Raw genomic sequence first — 6,491 nt, 5'->3', positions numbered from 1 at the left:
TAGTGTCAAGTAAGAAAGAAGAAGTGCCAGTCACATGATACGAAGCTCCCGTGTCAAGGAGCCAAGAAGAAATAAACGACTCACCCATCATAGCATCATTAGAGCGTTCATTAACCATATTTAAGAGCACCTGCATTTGAGCGGGAGTGAGGGAGTCAAGGGATGTTCCCCCACCCCCACCGTGAGGAGCCTGCGTGGGCAGGGAGCTGCTGCCAAGAGCAGTGGCAGCTTCACACACAGCGAGTGCACGCGCAGCAGGTGCGGTAGAGCGACGGTCCGGCGGAGGAGGTGCGGACAGACCAGATTTTTCGGCGAGATTGGAGGAGGACAGATTAGAACCCTTGCCATATTTTTCCTCCCACCATGCGGGTCGACCATGGAGTTTAAAGCAAGAAGAAATATCATGGCCTCGTTTTTTACAGTGAGAGCACACAAGTTTCGACTTGTCCGGGCGGTCCAAGCGATCAAGAGGACCTTTCACAGCAAACACATGAGCATCCTCCGCCACAGATTTATCGCGAGCCATACCGCGAACCCGTTCCTCCTGTAAAAAGGCATGGTAAGCGCGAGTGAGATCGGGCGGTGGTTGTTGAGAGAGGAGATTGGACCGCACTGTGGAATACAATTCATCATCTACACCAATATAAAATTGATGCAGTTGCTCCTCATCACGATCGGCGGCGAATTTTGCAGCCACATCACAAGTACACGACCCACATGTACAGCCATGTAAAGGTTTCAAACGAGCCAAATCATCATATAAACCCATTAACGTGTTATAGTAATCCTCCATAGTCATAGTTTTGGTTTGTTTACAAGTAACAATGGCGGCCCGAAGTTGTTGGAGACGAGGTCCATCAGCGACACAAAACCGACCCTCCAAGTAAAGCCATAAGGGTCGAGCCTCCTCGTGATACGGGATAGAAGCCGCCAACTTCGGATCCATGCTACGGAGCATCCATGATACTAGCATGGAGTTAACAGTGTCCCAGTCAAGTAATTTTTTCTTTTCGGTAGGTTTATGAATAGTGCCATCAATGAATACGAACTTTCGACGAGCCTTGAGAGACAACGTGATTGCCCTAGCCCATGATAAGTAATTATCCCCTTTGAGAATCACGTGAGTGATCAAGTTGCCGGGTTGGTCGCCGGAACTCAAAAAAAACGGTGAAGATGCGTCGGTTTTAGAGTCCTCTGTCATGGTATTACGAACGCGCCGCTGTGGAGGGGCGTGAAGTAGGGTGGTGCTGCCGTGAGGAAGCAGTAGTAGAAGAGGGAAAAAAAACTGCAGGGAGGCTTATAGCTCCGATACCATGTAGGGAATGATTTTCCTTAGTTGTATTGATATTAGGGTTAGCAATAAATACATCCTAATCAAGAGAGCTAATGGGCTATACACTCATAATACAAGAGAATATAATAAAGCATACATATATACATGGGCCTAACAAATTCGAGAATTTTGAAGCAAACCCGATCGCTTAAGCACCTTCAATTCATATTGGTGATGGTGTTCAATTAAATATAATTATTGCAAGAAAAATATGGATATTCCTCAACATTCATTGAACTGCGTTAGATCTGGATGGAGGCAGAGCAAGAATGAAGATGAGATTAGGAGTTTTTTGTAATTTTTTTTTTTTTAAAAAAAAGGAACGCTACTTTCCTATTCCAACGCTATACATTATAACGTTTGCCAAAAGCTATCTAAACACTACTTCAAACTCTAACCACTACTCTAAACTCTATCATGCCAAACACTCAATTAGTGTTTTGACCAAGTCAAAACACTAAAAGCTAGTTGAAAAGCTATCGCCGAACAGGCCCATAATATTGTAGGTCTGTAGCAAGGCACTTATCCCACGAACTCCATTCTTGTTCATCTTTTCCTCCAAAAAAACCTAAATCAGAATAACAAAAAGCTATTGTTATCTCAATTTAAAGCAATGAGCTAATCTTCAAACAATCAATTTTTTTATGGCACTAATGTTTGTGAAGGTTGTCCAATCATCTTCTCTGATTTTTACCACTGAGTAGTTTCAGATCTGCAACAATTGAAAATGAGCATGAGGTATTCTGTATATCTCAATTGTATAGTTTCGATTTTTTTGATTTATTGTTATTAATTTGTCACAAGTTTTTTGAATATCTTCAATTATCCTATAGGGTTTTCGGTTTAATTTTGTTGGGATACTGGATATGCATTTCCTTTTGATGAGGTTTATTTTTGTTCAATTTAGTATATATTGGATTACAAAGTGTTAAGTCTGCTTTGCGTTTGATGAGGTTTATGTGATTTTTTTTTGTTATAATACTCTAATTTTGTTTTAATTCTATTGTACGATTGGCTAGTCGGAAATATGTGGACAATTTAGGAGATGGGCAAGTTCTGCTAGACTGTCATTAGCAGTCAGTCTAGTGCAATCGTTTGTATGGTGAAAGAAGAACTTCTTTGGTAGGGATACAGTTAATTTTTTAGAAGCAATTTGTCTTCTTGAAAGGATATATTGTTATACATTTACGTTGCAAAAATTGTTAGCGGTTTCATATGGTACGTGGTAAATTTGGTTTTCACGGATTACAAATCTTTGTTCATTTTACACGTATTGTGAATTTTGGATAAATCAGCTAAGTGAACTGTAAAGGGCTTGTGAATTCATTGTGTAATCATTTTTCTATCTTGGATAATAGAGTGACTCACAGAACAATAAAGGTATGATTGACTTAGACCCACAAGTTATTGCTCACTATGGAATCCCTTCTACGACTTCCTGTCTTGCTTACGATCCCATTCAGCAGCTTTTGGCAATTGGAACTTTGTAAGTTGAACTATGTCGTCGTTTTGCTAATCTGTGTTATCAGTATACTACTACCATACCAATATGCTTTCTATAAACGGTTAATCCTGATGTATCACTTATGAGTACACATGTATATATAATGATCGTTTCAATGTTATTGAGAACAAAATTACTGATAATTTTTAGTAATGATTAGGTTGTTGCCACACATTCTATCTCTTGCTCTCTGTCTATCTAAACTTTCTTGCCTCTCTTTTTGGCTTTTTTCCCTTCTATATGTCCAGAAGAAAAGAAAAGAAAAAACTGCTTGATTATTGCTGTGTGTTTTTATTGTAGTTTAGGTATCGATTTTGTACTGTTTGTGCTGCAGTTTGCTGCAGATTTGGGGCTATGAATGGGGTTGTTTTTGGCTTCTCATATCATCTGAATAGAGTATTGTTATGGCTACTGCCACCCCCTCTCCTAGGTACTGCCCTCCCCCTGTACCCCCCCTCTTTCTGCCAACCCTGCTAGCTGCTGCCCCCCTCCTCCTTTCTGCCAACTCCTAGCTACTGCCAACCTACCCACAGTGTAAGAGACAGATGAAAAGCTCTTGCTAAATGGTATCTATCATCATCTCATCAATGGCCTTTTGGCACTAATATGATGCAAATTGCTATTAGAATAAACTGTTCTCAAGAGCATCCACTTTCATTCTACCACAATCTAAATAAGTAGTAACTTAATAAGATAATGTAAAAACAAAGATTATTGACAGCTTTCCAAATGCCCCTCATCCAGTAAAGGGGGCATTTGGTTCAAAAGGTTGTAATGGAAGGTATGAGAATGAGAATCCCATGTTCTGTTATACAGTTAAAAGGTTCTAAAAGATAAAGAAACCTATAAACATTTGTTGTTGCATGTCTTGAAGCAGATCCAGTAATGCTAAAAAAAATACATGTTGTCAGCAAAATAATGGGCCAGCAACTAACAACACACAGGGAAACTTTCGAGGAAAAGAATGAAGCCTTTCAAAAGGCACAACACACACCTCAAATTGAACTTTTGTAATCAGAAGATGCAACAAGAATATCAAGGCAACATGAACTTAAGGGGCCTATTGGTTCCACTTCCATTGATCAGTTTAATGGGCTTATTTGTAAATAAACTAAGTTAATTCGGTTGTAACGTTAGTAGTAACAGTGCGTCATTAAGCTTGGAAGTGAAAGTAATTATACTTGGTCACATGTATGTTAAGTTCCCTATATGCTATTATTTTCCTTATTTAGTTATGTTTCCTATAAGTTGCAGATACAAAAAGGAGTTTGATTAACATATTTATATATTCATAAGTTCACCACTGGAAGGTTGGACAATTTTGATTAAACTTTTGTGTTTGGCTTCAAGCTCTAACAGAGAACCAGATTCAAAAGTGAATCCGGAGCCAGAGTTTTGTTTCTCCTTCATTGGAGATTTAGAGCAGTTACTAATTTATCTTTCAAACCCTTAAAGCCAGTGTGACACGATTTGTATCATACAGATCCTTGTCTATAAAGTTCCTTCGAGCCTTCCCATTCCTTACCCTTCATCACGAAGATAAATATTGCAGCACACCAAGAGGCAAGACAGACTGGCTGGATTAATTCAATGCGATTTGATTTTTGCTCACCTGAATTATAGCTAGAAGGGGCACCTGGAGATCCTTATAATCTTCCGAAGTAAAGACAATTGCCTGTAAAATTTACATAAAGATTAGAACACTTATAGGTTGCCTGTCAGAACATTATAGAATTCCAAATTGCAACGCCAGAGCCAGATTGGCAGTATAAATTTGCATGCTCTCTTATGTTCACAGAAAGATGAAAGGTTCCCAGGTTCAGTACAAGCTCATAAAACATAAAACACTTGGTCACATGTATGTTAAGTTCCCTATATGCTATTATTTTCCTTATTTAGTTAAGTTTATTTTCTTCTGTATTCTTCACTTTTGGTGCTTTAAAGAGCAGATACAGAACTGCATCAGATTGCTAACTGACAATAATCATTAATGATCTCATACTATATACACATTAAGCTTATAATTAAACATGCTATAATCAAACCTAATTAAGTTTAATTAACCTCAGATTACGTACCACTTAATTTTGTTGCTTCCATATATATATTGCTAAAATGATATGTACAGGTGAGGATTTTTTAAGCTTCTGCTGGATTAAAGTTCCAGAATGAATACTATCCTTCGTCTCTGGTTTTGATATACTAGTTTATCCTTAGTGAAGAACTTAGATATATTGTAGATCTTGTCTTCCAAATGTTTATTGTCAAATTTTGGCTAGTAGAAGGATTTTGACATTCCTAGTTTTCCACATTGCTAACCTACATTGCTCTTGTAACCTTTATGATGTATTTTCCATCTTGACATGAATCTTACAAGTATAATTTTTGTGATGAGGTGCAGTCATATCAATTACTAATGATGGTTAGCAGTGTAAACTATCCCCTTAAAAATTTAGGAATTTTTTGAGTGTTGTGGACTTTGCAGCACTACCATATGCCCTTTGAGCAGCCTCTAATTACCTTATATGTTTTCAGATGTTTCCTTGTAAAGAGTCTTGGATTCTTGCTAATGGGTGCTCCTAAGCAAAAGTATATTTTCTTTGGCAGATTCTAAGAGTGAACTTCAGTTGATGAGCGGTTCAATTCAGTCCATAGACGTTTGGCACAGTCGTGGTGTTAGGTACCATGTGCAGTTTAATGGGTTCTACCAACCAATTAGGAAAAATCAAGTTGCTTACTAGTTACCTATTCTTTTCTTTTGTCATTAACTGACTTATTTTACATCTTTTATAATTGATCATCACTATAATATATCACATTATATAAGATTACTTATGTCATTCTTTGTTTTTTTTTCAAGGATCAAGATGATGGTGAAGGAAAAGAAGCCAAGGATCCATTAAATTAGTACAACTCGTAAAGCTATTAATGATTTGAAAAGGCCTTGTAAAAGATATATTTCTTTTGTTATGTTTTTTTATAAGGTTTTAAGAAGTTGATAGTAGACATTATCTAATTGACTTATTTGTGATCGAACAGAATATTTTAGTGTGTATTTAATCATTAGTTAATTAAGACAGATATTAATATTATTATATATATTATTGGTCATTTCTACGTACTTAAGTATTTTTTATTGGAAAATCGCTTATAATATATTATATTTGATCCATATCCAATTAAATAATGGCTATTATTATTAGATGTTTTTTCTAAGCTAAAATCTCGACACTTTTTCGTGTTAAGAGTTCTTTTGGCTCTAAAAATTTATTTGTGGAGGTAAAATAATCTTGACGCTAGAATGTGTCTAGAGCATATTGCGCGACGTAGAAAAGCGTTGAGAAACCCAACACAAAACAGCATCACGCATATTTCAAGACGTAAAAAAAGCGTTGAGAAACTCAACACAAAAAAGCGTCACAAGTCATACTAGACGCGTCTCTGCGTTGGAATCTCAACGCAGGAAAGCGTCGAGAATTCTCCACGCGTGAAATCTCGACGCTTTTAGAAAGCGTTGAGAATCAATTTCTCAACGCATTTTTCCGTCTCGAATATTGAGGAAAAGCGTTGAGAAAACACTCTTTTTCTAGTAGTGTATGTCAACAATGTTTTTATATGTCGAATATGAATTGTTGCTTAATTTAATGTTGTGTT

At 37.1% G+C, this 6,491-nt stretch overlaps 1 long non-coding RNA gene across 1 annotated transcript; it reads left to right on the top strand.

Moving 5' to 3' along the window:
• Positions 1–1,468: 1,468 nt before the first annotated feature.
• LOC104892276 (uncharacterized) lies at positions 1,469–5,958 on the top strand. Its single transcript, XR_789911.4, has 4 exons — positions 1,469–2,071; positions 2,692–2,819; positions 5,445–5,517; positions 5,698–5,958. It is a non-coding gene; the product is annotated as an uncharacterized LOC104892276 (long non-coding RNA).
• The last annotated feature ends 533 nt before the right edge of the window (positions 5,959–6,491 follow it).

Source organism: Beta vulgaris, chromosome 1, assembly GCF_026745355.1.
Source record: "Beta vulgaris subsp. vulgaris cultivar EL10 chromosome 1, EL10.2, whole genome shotgun sequence".
In the NCBI taxonomy this organism is placed as follows: Eukaryota; Viridiplantae; Streptophyta; class Magnoliopsida; order Caryophyllales; family Amaranthaceae; genus Beta; species Beta vulgaris.
The sequence above is the reverse complement of the archived record's forward strand: the minus strand, read 5'-3'. Positions and strand labels throughout refer to the sequence as shown.